Source organism: Anolis carolinensis, chromosome 4 (assembly GCF_035594765.1).
Source record: "Anolis carolinensis isolate JA03-04 chromosome 4, rAnoCar3.1.pri, whole genome shotgun sequence".
Lineage (NCBI taxonomy): Eukaryota > Metazoa > Chordata > Lepidosauria > Squamata > Dactyloidae > Anolis > Anolis carolinensis.
Window position 1 is genome coordinate 79,383,434 of NC_085844.1, and position 24,832 is coordinate 79,408,265.

Genomic DNA, 24,832 nt, shown 5'->3' on the forward strand with positions numbered 1-24,832 from the left:
CCCAATATGGGGGAAGGGGGAGAGAGGGAGATATAGCGAGATAGAGACTTTGGTGGGGGCGGGGGGGGGGGGGAAGAGTCATGCTCCTTTAGACCTCCAGGGCAATGCTGGGTATATATGCTAGTTTAGACTTACGGTATTACTTAGATTAGCCTTGAAAGGTATTGCCTCTGCTCTTATAACTGATACCTCATATAAGCTGTTCAAGAGCATATACAGACTCATATATCCTTTAAACCCTCTGTGATGTGATTAAATCACAAAAAAGAGTAAATAGATCTTATAAATGCCACAGAAATTGTGGAGTTAATTCCAAGGAAAAGGTTTTAGGTTTGGGACAGTATCAGATGACCTTACTGATCAATTTCGGGATCACAGAGGTTTTAAATAACAACTGCATCTTTCATCTCCAAATACGTGCTTAAGTGACATGTAGAAAATGTCACGTACATAGACAGATAGACATATAAAATATAAGTCATGGTATGTTCCTTGTATGGTAAGCATAATGGAGTCATTTTTAAAAAATCGTGTCAGAAATGACTTGAGAACATACTGCACGTTGTTTCTAGTGTGACAGAATTGGCTCTCTGCAGAGACATTGCTCAGGGGATGCCTGGATTTGTTACTGGGAGGCTTCTCTCATGTTCCCACAAGCTAGAGCTAATAGACGGCAGCTGACCCCATTTCGAGGATTCGAACCGGCAACCTTCAGGTCAGCAGTTCACAAGGGTTTAACCCATTGCGCCACTGCAGCTCATAATGGAGTCATTATTACTTAAAAAAAAAAAAAAACAACGATTTTTCATTGTGAATGCCAATTTCTTTAAAACTGACACAATTCTTTAAAACCCAAACCTCTGCAACATCAACTCTTATTTTTGTATATGCTTGAAAGTATGTTAAGATTTGTGTTATGATTTGAGTTTTAAAATGTAGTAAGGTAAAGGTAAAGGTTTTCCCTTGACATTAAGTCTAGTTAAGTCCGACTTTGGGGGTTAGTGCTCATCTCCATTTCCAAGCCAAAGCGCCAGAGTTGTTTGTAGACACCTCCAAGGTCATGTGGCCGGCATGACTGCATGGAGTGCCGATACCTTTCCACCGGAGCGGTACCTACTCACATTTGTATGTTGTCGAATTGCTAGGTTGGCAGAAGCTGGGGCTAACAGCGGGAGCTCACACCACCCCCCAGATTTGAACCGCTGACCTTTCGATCAGCAAGTTCAGCAGCTCAGTGCTTTAACACACTTCACCACCGGGGCTCCCTAGGCTGGGTCTACACTGCTCAGCAGTTTAATCCGCTGCACCACTGGAAGGGTCCAACTACGGCATGTATGTGTGTGTGTGTGTATGTATGTGTGTGTGTATATATATATATATATGCTTTAGATCGCATAGGAAAGAGTTAACAGCACTGTGGTGTTTGTTTTGCTGTTTGCGACCCTGTTCAGAAGATTTCGCCTCACTTTTTATCCCTGTGATAAGTGTATTTTGAAAAAAATTGTGAAAAGAAGGATTGGTGATAAAGTTTCCGTGGAGACACCTTTTCCTCATGGAGTGAATTTCCCTTCTGAGGAGTAGATTTCTCTCACTTTCTCTTGTCTCACCCCCATTTTAACTATGTGTCATTTGTAAGTCGAATGTTTGTAACCTAGGGCACAGATAGCAAAACAAACACCCTATGCTACCCAAAGCTAAAAAAATATACTGTATATTTTTGGCTGGAGTTACACTTTAAAAATGTACCTTTCCAACTTACAAACAAATCCAACTTAAGAACAAACTTACAGAACCTATCTTGTTCATAACTTGGTGACTGCCTGTATTGTTAAATAAGTCAGGACAACAGCAAAAAAGCTCAGTTCTGGAAAATTAAATTTGATGATTTTAATTTTTTTCAGTTTTGTTGTTGTTGTTTAGCAAAGAAGCACCACTGATCTATAAAGAGAATGCAAATCTGCTTGGACTGTGTTCATGTCAACTTTTCCTGCTTAGGAAAGGCAGCCCTTCCATTTCAGTTTCTTAAGGTTGTAAGGATGGTTTTTTTTTTTTGTTTCATTTTCCTACTCAACCTTGCCAAAATAAGCTCTATGTTCGAGCAGATTTCAATGGAACTGGGAGGTGTGTCTTATTTTTCTTCCACAAGGCTCCTTATTTATAGATTAAAATGTTGGCAGGTGTGCCCAGGAAGAGGAGCTGCAGAGCTTAACACTCTGCAAAAAAGAAACAGATTTGTTCTAACAGATTAAAACTGGCAGAAAGGCTGAGAAAAACGGTACTTTCTTGCCTTACATATGGTTCTTGTTTGTCAAAATGCAGTTTATGGAAACAGTGACAACATGGGAATGTATAAAACACAAAGAAGCTTTACAGCCAAAGCCACTAAAAAGAGTGGGTTGTACCCATGAACTGAAATAAAAATGACTACATTAAGCACTGAAATGATGGGACATTTTTCACACTACACAATTATAACACTATGAATCCTCTTTAACTCCCATGACTGACTATATATATAAAAGAGTAGTGGTGTCCGTTCCTCCCGCTAAACAACAAAAGTACAAGCCCCAGAACCTAGAAATTTGGCAGCACAATCCACCATCCTTGCCCCTAGGTTGATACAACAAAAAGAAAAGAAAAATAAAGTCCTAATTAGAGGTAGAGGAATAATTGTTTTTATCCAATTGCTGCCAGTTAGAAGGCTAAGCTCCTCCCACTTGGTCTCCTAGCAACCCACTCAGCCCAGGAGACAGGCAGAGTTAGGCCTCACTTAGGCCTCTTCCCCACTGCCTATAAAATACAGATTATCTGATTTTAACTGGATTATATGGCAGTGTAGACTCAAGCCCCTTCCACACAGCTATATAACCCATTTATAATCTTATATTATCTGCTTTGAACTGGATTATCTTGAGTCCACACTGCCATATAATCCACGTCAGTGTGCATTTTATCCAGCTGTATAATCCAGTTCTATAAGACTATCTATAAAATAATATAAGATTATAAATATACAGTAGAGTCTCACTTATCCAACATAAACAGGCTAGCAGAATGTTGGATAAGTGAATATGTTGGATAATAAGAAGGGATTCATGAAAAGCCAATTAAACATCAAATTTGGTAATCATTATACAAATTAAGCATCAAAACATCATGTTATACAACAAATTTGACAGAAAAAGTAGTTCAATGTGCAGTAATGCTATGTAGTAATTACTGTATTTACAAATTTAGCACCACACCACAATGAAGTTAAAACACTAACTACAAAAATATTAACTACTAAAAGGCAGACTTCCTTGGATAATCCAGAACACTGGATAAGCGAATGTTGGATAAGTGAGATTCTACTAAACTCCGCCCACTTGGTCTCCTAGCAACCCACTCAGCCCAGGGAACAGGCAGAGTTAGGCCTCACTTAGGCCTCTTCCACAGATTATCTAATTTGCAATGGATTATATGGCAGTGTAGACTCAAGGCCCTTCCACACAGCTATATAACCCCTTTATAATTTTATATTATCTCCTTTGAACTGGATTATCTTGACTCCACACTGCCATATAATCCACTTTAGTCTGCATTTTATACAGCTGTGTAGAAGAGGCCTCATATAATCCAGTTCTAAGCAGATAATATTATATTATCAATATACAGTAGAGTCTCACTTATCCAACATAAACAGGCCGGCAGGATATGTTGGATAATAAGAAGGAATTCAGGAAAAGCCGATTAAACATCAAATTAGGTAATCATTATACAAATTAAGCACCAAATCATCATGTTATATGACAAATTTGACAGAAAAAGTAGTTCCTTGCACAGTAATGCTATGTAGTAATTACTGTATTTACAAATTTAGCACCAAAACATCACAGTGAATTTAAAATACTGACTACAAAAATACTGACTACTAAAAGGCAGACTGCGTTGGATAATCCAAAACATTGGATAAGCAAATGTTGATAACTGAGATTCTACTGTAATATGAAATAATTACTGTGGTATAATAATACAGAACAATATAATCTCTAAAACCAGGACAGTGAATAAAGAGCAACACTCTGAAAGCAGGGAAATTGGGAATTCCAGAAAGGAAACAATCAGGGCCAGCTAACACCTCCCAAGAAAGGATTCTTCCAGAAAGGAAGCTGAGAAGGAAGTGAAGCAATGTATTACCAAAGTCATTATTATTACTATCATTACTATTACTATTATTATTATTATTATTATTATTATTATTATTGTGTTACTGTGAACCGTTAAAATGAATACAATCTGGCTCCAAGTATTCAAAAACGCTAAAATCAGAATATATAAAAATTACTGTGGTATAATAAAACAGAACAATACAATCTCTAAAATCAGAACACTAAATAAAGAACAACACTCTGAAAACAGGGGAATTCCAGACAGGACACAATCAGGGCCAGCTAACACCTCCCAACTAAGTATTCCCATCACGAAAGTCTAGCAAATGCTCTGTTTTCTCAGGGCCACAGATTTTTTTTTGGGGGGGGGGGCGGACTGTGTGCGCTCAAGCACTGCATATGGGTACTTCTTCATCTACACAGACAGTAGAAGCACATAAAATATCGCAAAGAGCACCACTCTAAAAACAAGGGAATTCCAGACAGGAAACAATAAGGGCCAGCTAACACCTCCCAACAAAACATTCCCTCAGGGAGGAATCAGCCAGGCTTTAAAGCTGCAAGGCCATTACATGCTAATCATTTTGCCTAATTGCAGCATTCATACTTGCCTCCAACAGACAAAAAAAAAGAACAATCAGAAATATTGTATATTCACAACCTTTAGAAAATAATATCCCCTGATGGCGCAGCGTGTTAAAGCCCCAGCTCCTGCCAACCCTGAAGTTCAAAAACATGCAAATGTGAGTATATCAATAGGTAATACTCTGGCGGAAAGGTAACGGAGCTCCATGCAGTCATGCCACATGACCTTGGAGGAGTCTATGGACAACGCCAGCTCTTCGGCTTAGAAATGGAGATAACCACCAACCCCCAGAGTCAGACATGACAAGACTTAATGTCAGGGGAAAACCTTTACCCTTTACCTTAACTACCAACAATTCCTCAATACTTTATTTCCTATACCACCATACTTCGCCACAGCAACGCGTGGCCGGGCACAGCTAATATCCTATAGAATTCTCAGGTTTCTGCTGATGCACTAAAGCTGTTTGGCTAAGAATTCCTTCCAAATGTAAGTTTCTTTAAAAAAGAAAAGACAAAAACATGGTCACTTCTTTTTTTCTGTCTTGATACTGGGAAAATGTCTTCTTCACCAATTCAGCTTCTTCAGAAATATTTTCTACTTTAAAATATTGCTGCTACTCAACTGTCTCAAGCTCCAAAGAAAATATGATTTCAAAAGTATAGTAAGCCAGCCTGCCTTGAAATATCAGTACTTTACAACATGCATTATATCAGGTCATCTCTTCTGCTTGAGGGTTATTTGCACATTGTTTAAAAAATTTCACTTTGTTTTCCTCTCTGTCCTCATAATGGCCACAAATGTTGCATTAAATAATAGAACTTAATTAAATATGCAACTCTAGAATATGTTTGTTAGATAAAAGCATAAAGATCCAGTGCTTCCCTGATGTCATTGCGACTGCTGCCTGCCTACTTTCTCCTTTCTCCAGTTCCTCATAATGTTTCAATGACAACAGTGGGAAGGCTGTCTCTGAGGATCCTTCTTTCCTTCCTCCATTTCTCTCATACACCTTCTCCCTCTCTCTTTTCTTTTTTTCTTCTTCCCTTGCTTTCCCTCATACACTTCCCCTCTTTTTTGTTTTCTTCCTTTCTCTTCCCTTCTTTCCTTCCCCTCACACACAGGCACATCACCTATCTTTCCTAGTGACATCACAAATAGTCATTTTACCAAGGAACAGCCAATCCTCCACTTAGCAACAGCCAATCCAATGGCATTACAGAAGGCCACTTTACCTTGCAACAGTCTTTCTGTATGAAGACTGAACAAAAATACATGCAACAAACGTACTTTGACTTTTATACAGATACTAGCTTCGGTACCCGGCAGTGCCCGGGTTATTGGAAAAGGGCATTGTTTGTTTTTGGATGTTAGACAATATGAGTTTGGTCATAAAGGTAAAGATAAAGGTTTCCCCTGACGTTAAGTCCAGTCGTGACTGGGGGTTGGTGCTCATCTCCATTTATAAGCCGAAGAGCCGGCGTTGTCCGGAGACACCTCCAAGATCATGTGGCCGGCATGACTGCATGGAGCGCCGTTACTTTCCTGCCGGAGCAGTACCTATTGATCTACTCACATTTGCATGTTTTCGAACTGCTAGGTTGGCAGGAGCTGGGGCTAACCGCAGGCGCTCATTCCGCTCCCAGGATTTGAACCTGGGACCATCAGGGGCTCAGTTTGGTCATATCTTATGCTATTTCTTAGGCAAATAATTCAGTCTTTGCTTTTGTTTTTTATGAATGCTCCCATTAGAAAATGTATAAAGATGTGGGTAAACTGCAATTCCCCAAAATCTTGGGTCAATCCTCCCCAAACTCCGCCAGTATTCACAATTGGCCATCTTGGGTCTGTGTGCCAAATTTGGTCCAGATCCATCATCTGCTGTGTTCAGTGTTCTCTGAATACAGATGAACTATAACCCCCTGATGCCAATGCTAATCACCCACAAACCCCACCCATATGCACAGTTGGCCATGTTGCATCTGTGTGCCAAGTTTGGTCCAGACGTTGGTGTTCCTTTCTCTCTCCACTGGTATAGAATTTGCATGACCCCACCCACTGCCTCTCCCTTAATCCTTTCCTATTCACTGTAACCTGCAATGTCACTGGAGGGAGGGCTTTGATGGCTCCCCAGCACTGTGGGTTAAAGCTGTTTGTAGACACCCTCACCACCAACACACATACACATTTTCAATTTTATTATGTGTATAGAAGATAGATAAGATTACAGAATTTAGATATAGCACAGCTTTTAAATTTTTAATTGTTTATTTGACTTTTGAAAACTGTGATTACGAAGAAAGCAAAAAGACAGGAAGGGGGAAATAAACAGAATACAAATACAGGCTTAAATATAAGCTGACCAGATTTCCAAAAACAGCAATGAGATCTTCTGAGCATTCAACAACAGATATGAATGTGTATTTTTCCAATCTTGGGGTAAAAGCCCTTTAAAAGTCAGGACATGTATGGTCCAACCATATTGACCATTAGTTCAACTGAATTTGTTGGTACAGTAAGACCCCCTGTATTCAAGAGGAATACATTTCCAGCTGGAATATGGTTATCTGAAACCATGGATATGACCAAACATAATTAAATTACCTGACGTCCAATCCCCGTGTTCCCTAGCTAGGAATTTTCTTCAACACAATTCTATCTTAACTTTTGGAGAAAATATATCATAGAATTTCCCAGAGGACCTGGAAAATTCCTAGAGAGACAATTTTCCTCCATGCACAGGCAACTGAAACAGTGGACATGGATTTAGCAGTGATGGGGGTCTTATTGTATATAGTGTAGAAGCACATGCATCTCCATTGCCAAAAATTTACTAATGCAGCATTTGTTTTATTTAAACTAATTTAAATCAACCATCACAATAGTCCATAGAATGTGTATTTAGTGCAGTCTCAAAAAATGAGAACTACAATCATAAGAAGTGGGATATAGAAGATGATGGTATATACTCAGTCCCTTACAGCTCACTTCTGTTCAGAATCTAGCCATCTAGTCATATTATCTCTACAAGGGGTTGGGCTTAGCGCAGCAGGCTAAACCTCTGTGCTGCAGAAAAATCTTGCCAATCAAAAGGTCAGCAGTTCAATCCCGCATCGGGGTGAGCGCCCGTCATTAGCCCCAGCTCACCTGCCCACCTAGCAGGTTGAAAGCAGAAATGTTAGTAGATAAATAGGTACTGCTTTTAGCGGGGAGGTAATAAAGGCGTCCTTAAGGACATAGATCGATCGAGTGACAGCACCCCCCGTGGCTGGAGTCGAGCACAGCCTCCAAGATGCCAGAAACAAGATGGGAACAACTGCCTTTACCTCTGTTTGTGCTTGTCTATCCTTGTTAAGTGTATAATCAGCATTGAATGTTTGCTGTGAGTGTGTACTCTGTAAGCTGCTCTGAGTCCTCTTTGGAGTGAGAAGGCCTGTAAATAATAAATAAATGAATACAACAGTTTTCAAGTCTAAGGGGCTTCAGTAATTCAATTTATGCTTGCCTCAAACCCAATTTACAATTCCAACTGAAACAGAACATTCTATATGACACCAAAGTCCTCATTGGGCTGTTTTTGGATAGGTGTGTGTGTGTGGCTCAACTAAATGTGTTTATTGCTTCCTTCTGTTTCTCTGTGGTCCCATTTTGACACAATTTCTGTCATCATGGAACCCCACTCTTTCTTGCAAGATTTGTAAGTCACCCATGTGCATTGAAAACATAGTCTGCACAATATGAGAACTACTAGGAAGGGCTAAGGGCTAGTATATTATATTTTAGAAAAAAGTAACACTACACATTCATAACTACAGCATTTGTAATTACAAGCATTGTCACAAGAGAGTGAGAGCTTCCTGTTATAATACATCTTTCTCTTGAACATACACATAGCTAAAATTATCTTTTTTCTGTAATTATAAGCTGAAATATATCCTACTGCATCTTCTCAAGTAAGCTTAGTTTGTAACCAGGAAAACTATTTAAACAGGACAAAAAAGCATGAGAAAACTGAGAAAGCCTAGACTCTACTCTACACATTTAAAAAAAGACAAATTATCCGACACACTAGATGACCTTGCCCCAGTTATCCATGGATCAAAGTAAAGTAGTTTTTGCTGTATTACCTCAGTGTTATATATTAATAATGAAAATAATGGACAGTCATATAACAGGTCTATCTGTACATTTAATTTAAACGATTGTCATATGGAAGCCAGAAAAATGTCAAATGGGAATCAGGCAAAAGTAATCAATATTGTCCTGATTTTAAGATTTTTTTTTGTTAGATAAAGGATGACATACATAAATGTACAAGATGGTGGAACACATGCAGCATTATTGAATTTTTAAAACCTGAAAATTTAAAATGCCTGTTCTCATCTAGAAACTGGTGTGTATATAATTTCAAGCACATGATGGATTGCTAGAGCTATGTATAGCTACACCATTCCAGTAAAATTGGTTCCTTACTAAAATGTATATGAGGAAGAACAAAAAAAATTAATGCACAAGTTAGCTATTTATGGTGCTATATGGTTCTACACAGCTACAAGGACGTCAAATGGGCTACCTCACTTTCAGCAGTATCTCTTACAGGGAGCTAGCCCTTCGCAGGCAATTTTGCCAGTCACACAGCATGGAAACAGGAAGAGAAGCTGCCCAAAATGAGGGGTGAGGCAGAGAGTTGAATTCAGCATGGCTGGGAAGCAGGGACATTCTCTCTCTGCTGAGACGGCTTGAGGTGTCCCTCTTAAGCCAAAATGCAGGCTGGAACTGGCAGCATTGTGTATGCCAGTTCTATCTAAAATGTAGTGACTGTGTGTGGAACCACCCATAGAATCATGATGGAGACCTAGAGAAAACACTTCTCTAGGCATCATTAGTCATCCTGCAAGACTCAGAAAAGTACACAGGTATATAAACTAAAAGGTGCAAGTTACCTCTGTCTGTTGCCAACTGCTTGAAACTTCACTTGGAGAAAAAACTGAAAGTTCCTGGGTCCCTCAATAAGATGCTTCACATGGAAATGTCAGGTCAGCTAGCAAATTAGAATTCTGATAAACTTTTAAATGTCAAAGCATGTAAGTGAGAAAATCATCCATTTATTACAGTTATTTCATCATAGGTAGCAGGAAGAAGAGATCACTTTTAGCATACTTTTACCATATAAAAAGCCATAAATTATATATTTCATTGATGCACCTTCATACTAATATGCATGTAAATACATAAAATATTCCAAAAAAAATTGCAAAAAAACTATAGGCAGAGAAAAGGGGTCTATTTAGCATATGGCAGAGAAGACATCAAGATGGAAGAGTGATTTGTATATCCCTACATCACAGAAGTAGGCAAAGTGTAGGCTGTATACCTCATACAACCCAATGCCTTTTTCCTTGGGCCCCAGCGGTCAAAAATACCCCCAAAGCCACTGTATACTTTCTAGGCAAAAACAATACACACACCCTAGGGGTGGCCAAAAATGATCTATTTTTGCAGGAAATTGTTTTTGGGGTGCAGTTTGTCACGGTCTGGGGAGCAATATGACCTTTTGACAGTTGCCCACACCAGCTATTGGGCAGCAAAAACAGGGTCTTCCTTACTGTCTTCCTTACTGCCCTACTACTGTACTTGGCATTTGTGTGCTGTTTTATTTTTTTGTTTTTGTCAACCCAGCAGGAGAGTTCAGCCAATCCCTCTGAAACAAAATGAAAGGAAATCAACTCCTGACCATTTTTTATTATCAGTCTAAGAGACCTGTCTCAGGTATTGCTGTTGTATTCATGTACAACATGAATTTACAAGTAAATAAGAGGAATATGTACATATCATTGAAAATATTAAACTGAGAAGAGAGTGAGATATGGCAAAAAATTTAAAAGGTACTATTTCTCCATGCCATAGGCATTCTGCAAGTTGCTATATAGAAATAAATGTGCTGTGTTTGTTCTGCATCTATGAATTAAATACAGGCTTAACAGTATTTTCAACGTGTAAAAGAGAAGCAGCAGTGGTACAAAAACGTTGTACAGAGATAATGGAAACAGAACATTTGCTGCTTTCATTCTCTGATCCTCCCCCTCCACTGCATGTAACTCTCTAGTTTGTATATTTGGGCAGAATTTTTCCAGTCATCAGACAAAGTTAAACTTGAAAATATCACATCTTTGTACTTTCATTTTGACTCGTCTTTTATTTCTGAAACTCTCACATGACAATGAGTGAAAAAGTGCCAACAGTCACTATGCTGGCCAAATAATTTCAAATGGAAACAGAGATGCTAACTGAGTACAAAGGAATGAAGTTGGTCCTGGATTCTTGAAGTGTAGGGAACTAAGTTCTGTGGAAAGAAAGAATCTTGGAACTGGTAAAACTTCCTTTTAAAGAACAGGGTGGGTTGAATTCCTCAGTCAGAAAACATTCATCAGCTCCTCATGGTTCTGTAGAGATGTCATCAGCTATGCTGCCCCATCCTCTCAAGCTGCTTTGAGAAGAATAAAACTCAGGAAAAGCTGTTGCCTCTTTGTATATGGTTCTAGGAAGGGAATTACATTACCCTGCTTTAATGTCAGTGTGGTTTTTTTGCGGCATCTGTGAACACCAGAGCAAGCTCACTTACAAAAGAAACAGCAGATTCCAAACTAGAAGAGTCAGGCACAAGAAGGAGACAAGAATGAGTTTTGCAAAATGATCTATAATTGGCCCTCCACATTTGCAGATTTGATTATTCACAGATTTGATGAAAATGTTCTCTCTAGCTATCTCTAGAGCCTCCACTGCATTTCTATGGTCAACTTCCAGCATAGTGCACCACAGAATCATGCTGAAGGATCTAAAGATTCCTAAAGAGATGTTCTCTCAGGTTAAAAGTGGCAGAAGTCATTTATCCCATATGTCTGGGAAGAAGGGATATATGCAACTTAGCTTGCTCCTCTCCACACACACACTCTGTAAAGTAACACACTCACTTTCTCCAATATAAGTTCAATACAACAGAAGACGGTGCAAAAGCAGTAAGGCCCAGAACGAATGAGTCATCATAGCATCCCCTAATGATCCTATTCCAAACAATACATGTCAGTCAATCTAAGTACAAAAATTTGCAATAGGGGGAAAAAATCTTTGCATCTAGCAAAAACATAAAACATTACTATACTCTGCACTAGGCCTTGCCTGGATTTATCATATTTCTGCTGTACTATTTGCAACATCAGTGTTTCCACGATGGAAAAACCCCACAGGGCAGTTATCTGTATATGACAGAAAAGTAAAGAGATTTATGTCCTTATTTTTACTGGGTCAATAAAATCTCATATTCTTCATCCCACTATAAAGGGCAGTAGGAAAGAAAATCATGTCAATAAATATGAAGTAACAATTGACTGCTGCATTTAAATTAAATTAAAACATACATTTGATAAAATAATTCAGTGAGTTCTGAGGACAAAAAACAAATCCTCCATATGCCCCAAAATGTGAAAAATAGAGGTAAAGGATATCACAGTTAAGCAAGATATTAATGACCCCAAATCATCACCACAAAATGAATGATGTATGTTCTGTATAATGTGCTACATCTGCTTCATTCCCTGAAGAACGTTACGAATTAAGCAAGGAAGGTTCAGACTTAAGCACATGGTTTGAGTACATCTGTAACTACTGACTTGTAATTAAAACAACTCATTAACAAATTTCACAAGTGTTAAGTTTCAGCCCCAAGACTTCCTGAAAACATTTACATCTAGCAAAACCACACTTACACAGAAGTCTCTTGGTGACAGCATTTGTGGGTGAGCCTTTTCTATGTGGAGTTTATTTCTGATTTCCAAGCAGAGAAACTCACATTAAACATAGCCCCATTAGCAACGTGATACACAATGGCACTGTGCACGGTTTCCAACAAACAGTCTCTAGCTTCAACAGAAGAGCAAATATCCAGACTAGCCCTTGAAAATCTGACAGCTTTGCCTATCATGCCGAAATGCTAATGTTCATTTCTAAATAAACAGCTTTCTTTTACCACAGCAAAGCAACAACATCAAGCACATAGAGCAACCCAAACAAAGTCCTCATCTTCGAACAAAGGGCAAGTTTTCACAATTATTTTTGGCAAGAAAAGGTATCCAGACTGTGGCTTTTGCCTATCAATCCGCCCATGACAAAGCTTTATTACGAAGGCACCTCTTCCCACTCAGAATTATATTGAATGCAGAACCAAACATTCAATTTAACAGATTTCTTGCTTGAAATCAAAGTTGCAGGGAAAATAAGAGCCAAATTTTGCCAAGATTATGGGGGTGGGGGTTCTTTAGCAATATCAACAGCAGGGTTCTTTAACCTCTCCTTCTGACCAAACTTCCCTTCGTTGGTTGTTGCAAGTGGCAGAGATCCAAGTAGCAATCATTGTTCCCAGGCACAGGCACAATCTACGTTGCCAGTTTGAACTGTAATGGTTAGTGGACTGTAGACTCATATAATGCAGACTGAACTGCATTGAACTGGATTATCTGAGTCTACACTGTCATATAATCCAGTTTAATGCAGTTAATCTGCATTCTGAAACTAGATTATATGGAAGTGGAGATGGGGCCACAGAACACTTTTGAGATGATTTCAACAAGAAAAAGTGATGGCCCCATGTTCTCTATACAGTCTAGATCCGTAGATTAGTCGACTCAGGATTCCTGAATCTATTTTCTCCTAAAATTTCTAGAGTTAGACATGATTATAAAGAATATCTACATCTGGCCTCTTGGCGGCCTCTTGTTTGCATCCCCCCCAAAAAAAACATGAATAGGAAAATGAGTCCTAAATATTTGGTATCCTGTTCTTCAACGCCAAAAAACTTTATAAGCAGCTTACAAAATAATTAAAATGAATAGAATAAATGAAAAACAAGAACTGGTGCTCACATAACATTAAGGCTGACATTTTTGTAATAGAAAATGTATAAAGCAGTCTGAGGCAAAGTTTTCACTTGGTGCCCTCAAAGTATCAAACACAGTATGAGATGATCTTCCCCAAATGGACCATATGGCAGCATAGTTAATTTTACATTCATTCTAATACATTACTCTGAATTTCCTTCACTTTTTTCATTTTAGAACAATTCTCATAGGTTCTCATCTATGCAGAGAGGCTAGACTGCAGTAAGCTAAAATTCAGCACAAAGTTACCTGTTCTGTAAGGAAGTCACAAAGATATCCCCTACAACAGTAGTTCTCAACCTAGGATCCTAAGAGCTGGTAAACTGGCTGGGATTTCTGGGAGTTGTGGAACAAAAACATCTGGGGACCCCAGGTTGAGAACCACTGCCCTACAAGCATATCAACATCCTTTCGAGCCAATGAAAACAACACTTTCAAAGTGTGACACTCAGGTTACATTTTGCATGTGACATGTTGAGAATGGTGCATGGCTAGCAAGGTGTCCATGGGGTTCTGAACTGTCACAAATAAAACTGCCTCAGCATAAATAATGAAGACTAGACAAGCTTCCTTGGGACAACTGTTCCAGGAATAAGGTGCTAAAACTAAAAGCGGCCTTTGGAAATGAGTAGTTTGCAACTTTCTGACCACCAAATTCCCCCATCCTGTTTCATTCAAACTGATCTCAGGAGGACTGCTTTTCTAACCCATCAAAGCCATAAGACACAACAATAAGGGAATCATTTTGTTCCTTTTCATTCTTCTCTGCAATTCAGTTGGGCATTACTAGCATATAAACTATGAACATAAAAAAGTTAAAATTAAAAGGAGTACTTACTGAATAATTACCAAGGCCTTTTCCTATTTTTCTTTGATGTAAAAATCCTCTGAGTCTTGAAATATTCAACCACTGTGCTAGTTTTCTGCTGAAAAATAAAAGACGCTGTTAGGGAAAATGCCATAACCCCAATTATATGGCAACCATATAAGGACTGGAAGCCAACACCCCATGATGAACCTCGATAGGCAGTGCTTCCTGCAACCTCAAATGATTTTCTTGAATCTGTTCACTTCAGCTTTTAGAAAAAGCACTGGTCAAAACCACCCAGCAGAAACAAATAAACAAACAAAAACATCATTCACACCTCAGGGAAAGTGAGAGGAGCATTCTGAATTTTAAAAGTTTGAAAGATAGGAATGGAAGGCCTTTGGGACCACATGTGGCCAAGGGAGGGGCTACATGTTCCCTAATCCTTCTATTTATGTTCACATGTTTGTCTCTCTGTGTGCATGTTGCGTATGTGTGTAAAAAAACATTAATTTATGCAGATAGTTCAGACAAGAAAACAATCATGGAATGCCCACTTTACCATTTGATTCACAATTACATAATGTACTCTTTTTACAAATTTGACATCGTTTCAGATACAAACTGTTCAATTATAATGTAAAGTGCATATTTATTATCTGGTAGTATTTTAATGGTATTCTCAAAATAGTTCGTGTCATCTCTCAGTCATGAAGGCAGTAATATACTAAAACTCACCAGGCCCATTACATCACAACACAATTCTTTGAGCATCATTTTGAAGTTCTACCTCTTCTTTATGGGACACACATCACCCCGGTTCACCAGCTCACAAGCATACAGTCTGACCCTTCCAGACACTCTCCCTCTTCCATCAGGAGTAATGCCTACCATGAGTGCTCTCCTTTGTTTTCTATCCATCTTTCAACCCAGAAATTCAGGCCGAGGTCTATACCCATCTTTTTCTGAATAACAGAAGATGAAAAAATAACAGACTATTCATTGCCTATTGTCCTTGTATGTAAGAAGAGTTGTGGAGATGGTTTTGATATTGTTACCATACCACATCATGTGTACAGATCCAGCCACCCACATTTAGTGGCTACTGGCCTTTTGGGGAAAGAACGTAATGAGGGAGGTGGATGAGCAAATAGAATGGCCACAAGCAAATATAGCCAGGAGTATCTATTCAGTTGTTGTGGAATGTCTGAGGCAGCCTCTCTATGAAGTGAGGGACACTTACTTTCTTGGCTGTTCTCCAGCCATTATCTTTCTCACACATTAGGATTATTAAGATACTATTCACTGGTGATAGTAAAATTTCCTATCCTAATCGATTTTCCCTTGTCTTGTTCTTTATTGATCAAGTTGATATTGTTTGGAAATCAAGAATAAAGTGGTTTATTGCTTTATGTGGAGTGCTGTTAATCTTCCTTTTGCTTAATGCTGGTGTACTCTGCCCCAAATACCACAGACTTGATGTCCACACATTTTCAAAAACAAGTAAACAAGTTGCAATTATATTACACAACAACATCCTTGTAACTCTTTTATTCATTATATTTAGCTGTCATATGTTTGCATTCTCATATAGTGATCAGCCAGCTATTTATTTTAATCTATATAAATATGTGCCACACAAAAGATGCCGAATACAGAATTCTGGTTTTGTACATTGAGCTGTAGTAGTAAACACTGCTTAATCACTCTACAATTGCAAAACAGTAAACTGTTGCATACAACACACTAGGAAAAGTATACAGTGTTTCAAAAAGACGTACCTGGTTTGAAATTGCTATATTCCTGCAACCATGAACCACCCATGAATGAAATTCTTACCACTTGAAAGAGTGGGACATAAGAGTTTCAAATTATTATGGCTATATGCCTCTCCCAGCACACAAACAGCCCCCACCCTCAGTCTTTCCCAGGATGACAATGTCAGCTATTGCCAAAATGGAGTTTATTAGACTAAATAGAACAGATCAGCCTACAGCTGATTTTTTCCGACAATATCAGCACAGTGGTTAGTAAAACTTGATAACTCATTAAAGTATGCGTAACTTTTTGTGTAATTGTAACATGTTGCCATCATGAAATATACACCTTTGAAACTGGGTCCATCATTTTGAAACACCTGGAATAAATCTTTTTGAAATGACATGACTTTATATCTAACAAAACTACTGAGAATCCCAAAGATTCATATACCAAATATGATATGTCTTATTATTTGTGAGCAATAGTTTTCTTCAGCACAGAGAGGTTTCCAAGTAGAAATAACTAAATAAATTGGAATGGACAGTTTTGCAATGTTGGGAACCAATTTTCTGCTCCTGGAACCCTCCATGTGAGATCACACACAGAATAGAGGAGACAACAACAGAAACCCACTTCTGGATTTTGAAAACAGGAATGTTTCAATTGCTAAACAGTATATGGACCCCAGAAGCCTATGCAAAGGAGAACTGATGCTCCTGGAAACAGTTAGGAAAGACATTTTAGCCTTCATATTTTTCTTTTTCCAAAAAAAAAAAAAAGACAATACAGGAAGCCTAGAGAGACTAAGAGCCATAAAACAAGCCATGGGGCCACATGTAGTCCTACAGCCTCTGTCTGCACAATCTTGGAGTAACTGGACTCAAATCTGACATAAGAAATTTTAATATTAAAAAATAATATTTTTAATACTAAAAAATAATACAGCAGAACACATCACCCTCCTAGGTAACTCTGTTAATTACCTGAAGGTGTCCATTCTTGAGTAAATGGATGTGAAAGATATGTCAGCTCAAAGTTGTTGAACTACAATACATGTAGATATTCAACTCTATTTTCTATGGATTGAATAAGGGCAACACTTTTTAAAATCACACTGTACATGCTTAATCATCGTACCAATGAAATAGTGTAGTTGTCATCACCTAACACTTGGTGAACTGCAACTGTTAATAAAGTAATTATCACTCTCTATATACTTTCTGTATTTCAGTTGCCTCTGACTTGCTGTTTCAAGTCTTCTTCCCTCCAACCTCCCCCCCCCCCCCGCCCCCGCTTTCCCAGTATCCCTCAGGCATGTATGCACAGATCTGTCAATTTGAGATTAACACTTCGAGCATCTGATAAAGTGGAGCATGTCCACAAAATCTTATAAAACTTGTTTGCATTCAAGTGGCACAATATCTTTATTGTTTTTAATGCTACTGTCTAACACAGCTCTGGCAAAACAGTCTAACACAGTCTTTCTAGAAACGCCATCCTTGGCAAGTTTTAAAAGAAAGAGAGCCCTAGAACTAGAAAAGAATCAGTGAAGACATCTCTTCATGCCCTTGTTGTAACTCACTGAGCAAACACTGTACAAAAGAGACTCTTCAGATGATGAAAGAGGCAGAAGTAGAGAAAAGTCTCTATGAAATACATAAATATATCTATTTAGGATTAAATCGAAAACAACTTGTAGATCGTAACTAGTTCAAGAGGGCCCTGGAGCTCTGTATGTGTTCCTAATGTTGCAAGTATGATGAATATTGGTTGTTAAGTATGACTCTGAGCAAGGACACTAGAAAGTAATGCTGAGCACAATCACAACATATGCATCTAGACAAGACAATCGATACTGAAGCACATTTGAGTCTGAGACCCATCATGATGTGGGTCCACCACTATAACTCCAAAGAGCAGATCTATCAAACACAAATCTCATCTCACTTCAGTTAGCAGAGCTCTCTCTCTCACACACACAAAAGCTGCCCAAACACTGAGTAAGCATCTACACTGACAAAGAGTATATGTAAAAGGTGAGCATGCTGGAGTCATAAGTATATTGCTGGCAGTGACAAAATATGCCTTTAACTAAGAAAACATCAACACTTATCGAGATCATATGTGGGCAAAATAGACTTCTTATGTTTATTGCTGGCAGTGAAGGCTTATTACTCTGAAGTTACATTTCCTTATAGTTACTACCTGTCTTACAATAACTCTAGGAATTCCTCACTTAATGTTATGATGCATGAAATAATGTTGGTATCCACAAAACAATCTTATAATAAATTCACACATTTATAGGGGTCGCAGTGGTGTGGCATGGTCTAACCATGGGCAGGAACATTCATAGGAAACCAGCAATTTCAGTTGAACAGAGTCAGTTTCCTATGAATCCTGAAAATTTCCTCAAAAACTGCTTGAATATGGGTTCATCGCTGTATTAAAAACTGACAGTTTAGAAACAGGTTGCGAAAAAAGGGAATTCTGAAAAGTTGCATGATGCTGTCCAGTCATAAAAGAGCAGGAAGAGGAAAGTAAGTAAAATTTCAGCTCAAAGGCTGCCGTTTTCTAAAACAAAACATGGCACAACAGTTCAGTGACTTTATAAATATAGCACATGGCTGTATAATAAAAGTAAAATTCAGTTACTGCAAAGCAGTATTTTGTTAAGAAAATATTAAAATTATATTATCAGAGCAGTCTTCACCAATCTGAGTCCTCCAAATGTACCCGACTACAACTTCAATAAGATGTTGGTTGAGGCTGACTGGAGATGAAAACATCTAAGAATATCACATTAGAGAAGGCTGCATTTGAGTACTGGGAACTTTTTCGATAAGCTACATTTAGAGATCATACATAGCACTTTACTGAATGTGCACAGTATATAAGCAAGAACTAGGGAAAGTGAAAAAATATTTTAAATGACATTACACTACAGTATTTCCAAATACCATGGTTTAGTCCTCATTCTCATTCAAAGATGCAAGACACAATTACACATTCAAAATGTAATGAAACATTTTCTTCTTTCAAACTATCTCATTCTTCCTTCTCCTCCCACAATAGTTTCAGTATTACTTCAGTTCCGTTAACATTCACATAGCTGAGTTAACATTTAACCACTCCTGTTTTGCACCAATTTGACCTCAATGTACTAGTATGTCTTATATTAAGAAAAACAATATTACTGTGTAATGAATGAGAATATGAGATGCCTGAATTTCGAATATAAACCCTACAACAATTTTAAACACTATTATCTTTTAATGCTAATCCTCTGAATTTACTCAGTTTAGGATTACTCAATAATTTTACCAAGAAATCTCATCAGGATAGAGAGGAAAAACCTTTTCCACATGTGTCATAATATGCACAGACATTAAGAAGCTCTTAATTTATATTCTCAAAAGATCAGGATCTACACCACCAACTATGCAGTATTATGAATAGTGGCAATTTTCTGCCAAGAGTAGTAATTTTTTCTCCTGAATATCTCCAAGGGCAAAATCTATTAAGCCCTATTCTTTATTTTTCCCATTGTGAAAGCCAACAGACTTGAACACTAAGAAACACTTTGGCATAGCAACCTTTCTAAAGAGGAAAATACAGGCTAGGAAGATGAAAGACTTCTACACTGAAGCTTGAATTGTAGGTTTTAAAAATAGACACAGATGTGGAAACAAAATGCTGGTAAAATACTACAGATTTGCAAACAAAAGATATCTATGCAAGTGTGCAACAGAGGGAATGTGGATGAGAAAGAGCTGCAGCATATTAGCATAGAAAGCAGATAAGAACATTATTTTTACTTACTATGTATATATGACCATAAAATATCATGCTAGACTTTGTGGCATGTTTTGAAACCATAATGACAACCTGTGTCACTGACCCACAAATGAAATAGTATGATGATTTCTCTCGAGATGGGTGGGTAAAGCTCTCAGACTAACCCTAGAAAAATTTAATTTCATGTCAATTATTTGATAATTTCTCCAAAACACTCAACAAATGTTATGGTTGAGCCTTCTGGCTCCGGTACTAGGAGACGGGGTCGTAAGACTCCTCGAGAGTCAGACTCTTTTGAGGAGCGTGAAAGGAAACGGCTCCGGGACTTATTTGCAGAACCAACAGATGAAGACTCATTTGAGGGTTTTACCGAGGGAATGGAGGAAGAGATGGTTAGCTCAGAGGAGGATGACATGGAGTGGACTCGTGTGAGGGAGGATTTGGGTGTCACCGGCAATGATAGCATGGGAGGCGATTGGCGGGTTGCAGGATCAGACCCATGGATGGGCTGGAGGGATGGAGCGGGATCCACAGCTGGGGATGCTGTGGGGCGTAGTCAAAGGTGTTTTAGCTCTGATGAGGATGATGATGATGAGGCACCTGGAATTAGGATAGCAACTGACAGCGATGAGGAGTTATGAACTGGGATAAAATGGGGTTTAGGATCAATGGCTAATTGCGTTGGGCAAGGTAATCTGGACGAACGCTTGGGCTCTTGTTGGGGAACTTCCTGAAGACGGGTGTGATTCGTTGCTGGATACGTAAGTTACCAAGGACACTGGGCATAGACAGCGGGAGGAACTGTGTGGGGTTTTTCTGTGCAACTTGTGTTTAATCTTGATAGCTTGGACCTCCGTCGTCTTTTTGACGGACATTAATTACCTACTCTGGATTGACGCTGGACTGACTGACTGACTACGACCTTGGACTATCCCTTCTGTGGCTATCGGTGGAACTTGTGGAACTTTAGACGTCTGCACTTGGCTTTCGACCTTGGACCGGATTGGGACCCTGCTGACCGCCGTTACCCTGATTGATGTGCCTGGACCCGGATTTCGCTCGTTGCACGGAGGAGTAAACAGCCTGAGTTACTCATCTGTAGCTTTTGAGTAGCAGAGAGGAATCTGCTGCCAGTTTTTTGTATTCATTTTGACCTCTGTTTACCAACTTTTGTTTGTTTAAATTGCCAGGCTGAAGTAAGCACTTTTGATTTAATCTGGATTAAACTCCTGTTTAATCCGGTTTATCCTTTCGAACCGTTTTAATTCAAACGGAGCTGTTTCTGTTACTTTTCACACTGAAGACAAGTGTTTGCCTAGTCCTTTGCTTCCTACGGGCATTTTTTAGTTCTGTAACTTCAATAAACTGTGTTGTACTCTATTTGGTGGTGTTCTGTCTTTGACAGATTGCCCAACGCCCGAAAAGAAAGTTTTTCTAGTGAGGTATCCACGTCAAGAAGACGATGGAGGAACTTAAGGCCCGTTTTGACCAGCTGCAGGCTGCATTTTACGCTGCACAAGCAGCACAGCCAGCTAAAGGACATGTAATGACTCCTGAACGTTTTGATGGGTCTCGAAACAAATTGCCCATTTTTTTGGCACAAATTGAACTTTATTTTTCTCAGATTAGCGCACAAGCTTTTCCTACGGACACCAGCAAGGTGGCATTTATTTTGAGTCTATTGACCGGTCCTGCGGGACAATGGGCAACTAATTTGATTCTGGGAAATGACCCAGTCAAGGACAATTTAGATGATTTCAAGAAATTATTATCAGACACTTTTGGGGATCCCCTCCGTATGGAAAATGCTAGCTGGGCTCTTTATCGGTTAAAACAGGGAAAAGGGTCTGTTTTGGACTATTTAAATAAGTTTAACTCTTTTCGTCATCAATTAGACTGGGGAGAGAACGCGTTTATGCTTTTGTTTATTGCTGGTTTGAATGATTATCTCCAAGATGAACTGGCGCGATTAGAGCCGGCAGAAAACTGGGACGCTTTGGTGGCTAAGGTTTTGCGTTTGGACGCCCGGTTTGAATCTCGTAAACAATCTAGGGCTATGTATGCGCAATCTGTATCTGCGCTTAGGGCACCTGTGGCAAAGGGGGAGGAGCCTATGGAACTTGGGGTGTTTAGAAAATTGTCAACGGCGGAAAAAGACCGTAGAAGGCAATTGGGATTATGTTTATATTGCGGGATTGCTGGGCATTTTGCTAGGAATTGTAACGTTAAGCCTTCTCAGCTTTCGGGAAAAGGTCAGCCCTAGTGCGACGTGAGTCCAACGCATTAAGGCTTATAAAGCAGTCACTTGAGGGGAAGAAACATGTTTTTGTACCCATTTCTTTATCTGTTGGGGGAAAAGAACTTGCTTCTACTCTGGCACTGCTGGACTCAGGGGCTACGGTCTCGTATGTGGATGTTGGGTTTGCAAGGAAACATAGGCTTCCTACAGTACGTAAAGCATGCGATATATGGGTGGAAGGAGCGGACGGGAAACTACTGGAGTCTGGGGTGGTTAATCGTGAAACCTCAGAAATAACGTGGGAGGTACAAGGAGTAACTGGAGAATTTGTATGGGACATTACACGGTTACCAAGATACAATGTAATCCTGGGAATGGATTGGTTAACTTTAGTAAATCCTCAAGTGTATTGGGTGAAGGTACTATAGCTTTTAAAAGGCAGGGATGTTTTGCTTTAAATTCTTCTCAGATTGACATGGAGGGTGTACCTACTGAATATAGGGAATTTCAAGATGTGTTTTGTAAGAGGGAAGCGGATAAGTTGCCGCCTCATAGACCATACGATTGTGCGATTAGATTGGTAGAAGGCGCTAAGTTACCAGCAGGAAGGTTGTACGCTCTAACGGTACCCGAAAGACAAGCCTTGAGAGAATTGCTTGACGAGAACCTAGCCAAAGGGTTTATTCGCCCATCTAGCTCTCCAACTGCTGCACCTGTGTTCTTTGTGGCTAAAAAGACAGGGGAGCTTAGACTAGTATGCGACTATCTGGTTCTTAACAAGCACACCATTCGTGATAGATATCCGCTACCTTTGATTTCGGAATTACTATCGAGAGTGCAAGGGGCTAAGATCTTTACTAAACTTGATCTACGGGGGGCGTATAACTTGATTAGAATACGGGAAGGTGACGAATGGAAGACGGCATTTAACACGTGCTTCGGATGTCACGAGTTCCGTGTGATGCCTTTCGGATTATGCAATGCACCTGCTGTCTTTCAAAGATTCATAAATGATGTATTTACAGATTTAATTGATCAATTTGTAGTGGTTTATTTGGACAATATCTTAATTTTCTCTAAGGATGAAAAGGAACATCAGCAGCATGTGAGGCAGGTGTTACAACGTTTACGGGATAATGGGCTTTTTGCTAAGGCCTCCAAATGTGTATTTCACGTGTCTGAGGTTGAGTTCCTGGGACATGTAGTTTCGGGAAAGGAACTAAAAATGGACCCGCACAAAGTTGACGCAGTCAACTCTTGGCAAGAACTCAAGTCTAAAAAAGATGTACAGCGATTCTTGGGGTTTGCTAATTACTATCGGGAGTTTATTCCAAACTTTGCTAAACTTACTGTACCTTTAACACAACTCTTACGTAAGAAGCAACCGTTTGTGTGGGGACGGGAGGCTCACGATGCGTTTATACAGTTGAAATCTAGTTTCCAAGCTGATAATATACTAATACATCCAGACATTGATAAACCATTCATAGTAGAAGCAGACGCTTCTAGTTATGCGTTGGGGGCTGTATTATCTCAAAGGGATTCATCAGGGACCTTGCGTCCCTGTGGATTCTACTCCAGACAACTAACACCTTTTGAACAAAATTACACCATCTGGGAAAAGGAATTGTTGGCTATAAAGGTGGCTTTTGAGGTGTGGCGGCACTGGTTAGAGGGCGCATGTCATCAAATTGTGGTCAGATCTGACCACAAGAACTTAGAATATTTACAAACTGCCAAGAAATTGAATCAACGCCAGATTCGATGGGCCTTGTTTGTCTCTAGGTTCAACTTTAAGGTTCAGTTTGTGGAAGGGAAGGTAAATCTACGGGCGGATGCATTATCTCGTAAACCTGAGTTTAAAACTAGTGAGCAAACAGTGCGTCAGACAATATTGCCTACTGCTTCTTTATGCGTGGTAGAAAACGAGGCTGGTTTACACACTCAAATTCTAGAGGCTCAAAAGAACGACAACTGGACTCAAGAGCAACTCATATTGCTTTCGGTAGGGACTCGTACTGTGCTGCCTCATTTACAGGACCAGGAGGGGGTATTGGTACGTAATGGACAAGTTTATGTACCGGCGGGTGCACTCAGGTTGGAAGTCATTAGGGCACATCATGATGAACCGATGGCTGGGCATTTTGGTAGGTTTAAGACTGTACAACTTATTACCAGAAATTATTGGTGGCCTAAAATACGACAGGACATTCTCCGTTATTGTGATAGCTGTGCAGTATGTCAGCAGAGTAAGACGCCTGTCGGGCGCCCTAGGGGATTATTATCTTCATTGCCTGTTCCTGAAAGACCCTGGCAAATTATTTCTATGGATTTCATTTCTGACTTGCCTAGGTCAGGGGGTTATACATGTATTTGGGTGGTGGTGGATCTGTTTTCTAAAATGGCTCATTTTATACCTTGTTCAACGATTCCAGCGGCTCCTACATTGGCTTTACTTTTTACCAAGCATATTTTCCGTTTGCATGGGGCTCCTGAGGTTATCTCTGACAGAGCTCCTCAATTTGTATCTCGTTTTTGGAGGCATTTCCATGAGTGTTT

The 24,832-nt window shown here is 39.3% G+C and overlaps 1 protein-coding gene across 15 annotated transcripts in view; it reads right to left on the reverse strand.

Annotated features, from left to right (window-relative positions):
• atxn1 (ataxin 1) overlaps window positions 1-24,832 on the reverse strand; it is a 346,870-nt gene that overhangs the window by 239,714 nt on the left and 82,324 nt on the right. For 9 of the 15 annotated variants that reach the window (XM_062980695.1, XM_016992934.2, XM_062980693.1 and 6 more), the window contains exon 3: window positions 14,506-14,593. The exons of 1 other annotated variant lie outside the window; for it this stretch is intronic. The gene's annotated coding sequence lies outside the window, so the exon portion shown is untranslated. Of the gene's footprint in view, window positions 1-8,063; window positions 8,171-9,680; window positions 9,779-14,505; window positions 14,594-24,832 lie in introns of all 15 variants that reach the window. 5 more of the 15 variants (XM_016992935.2, XM_062980700.1, XM_016992932.2 and 2 more) reach the window with 2 other exon arrangements.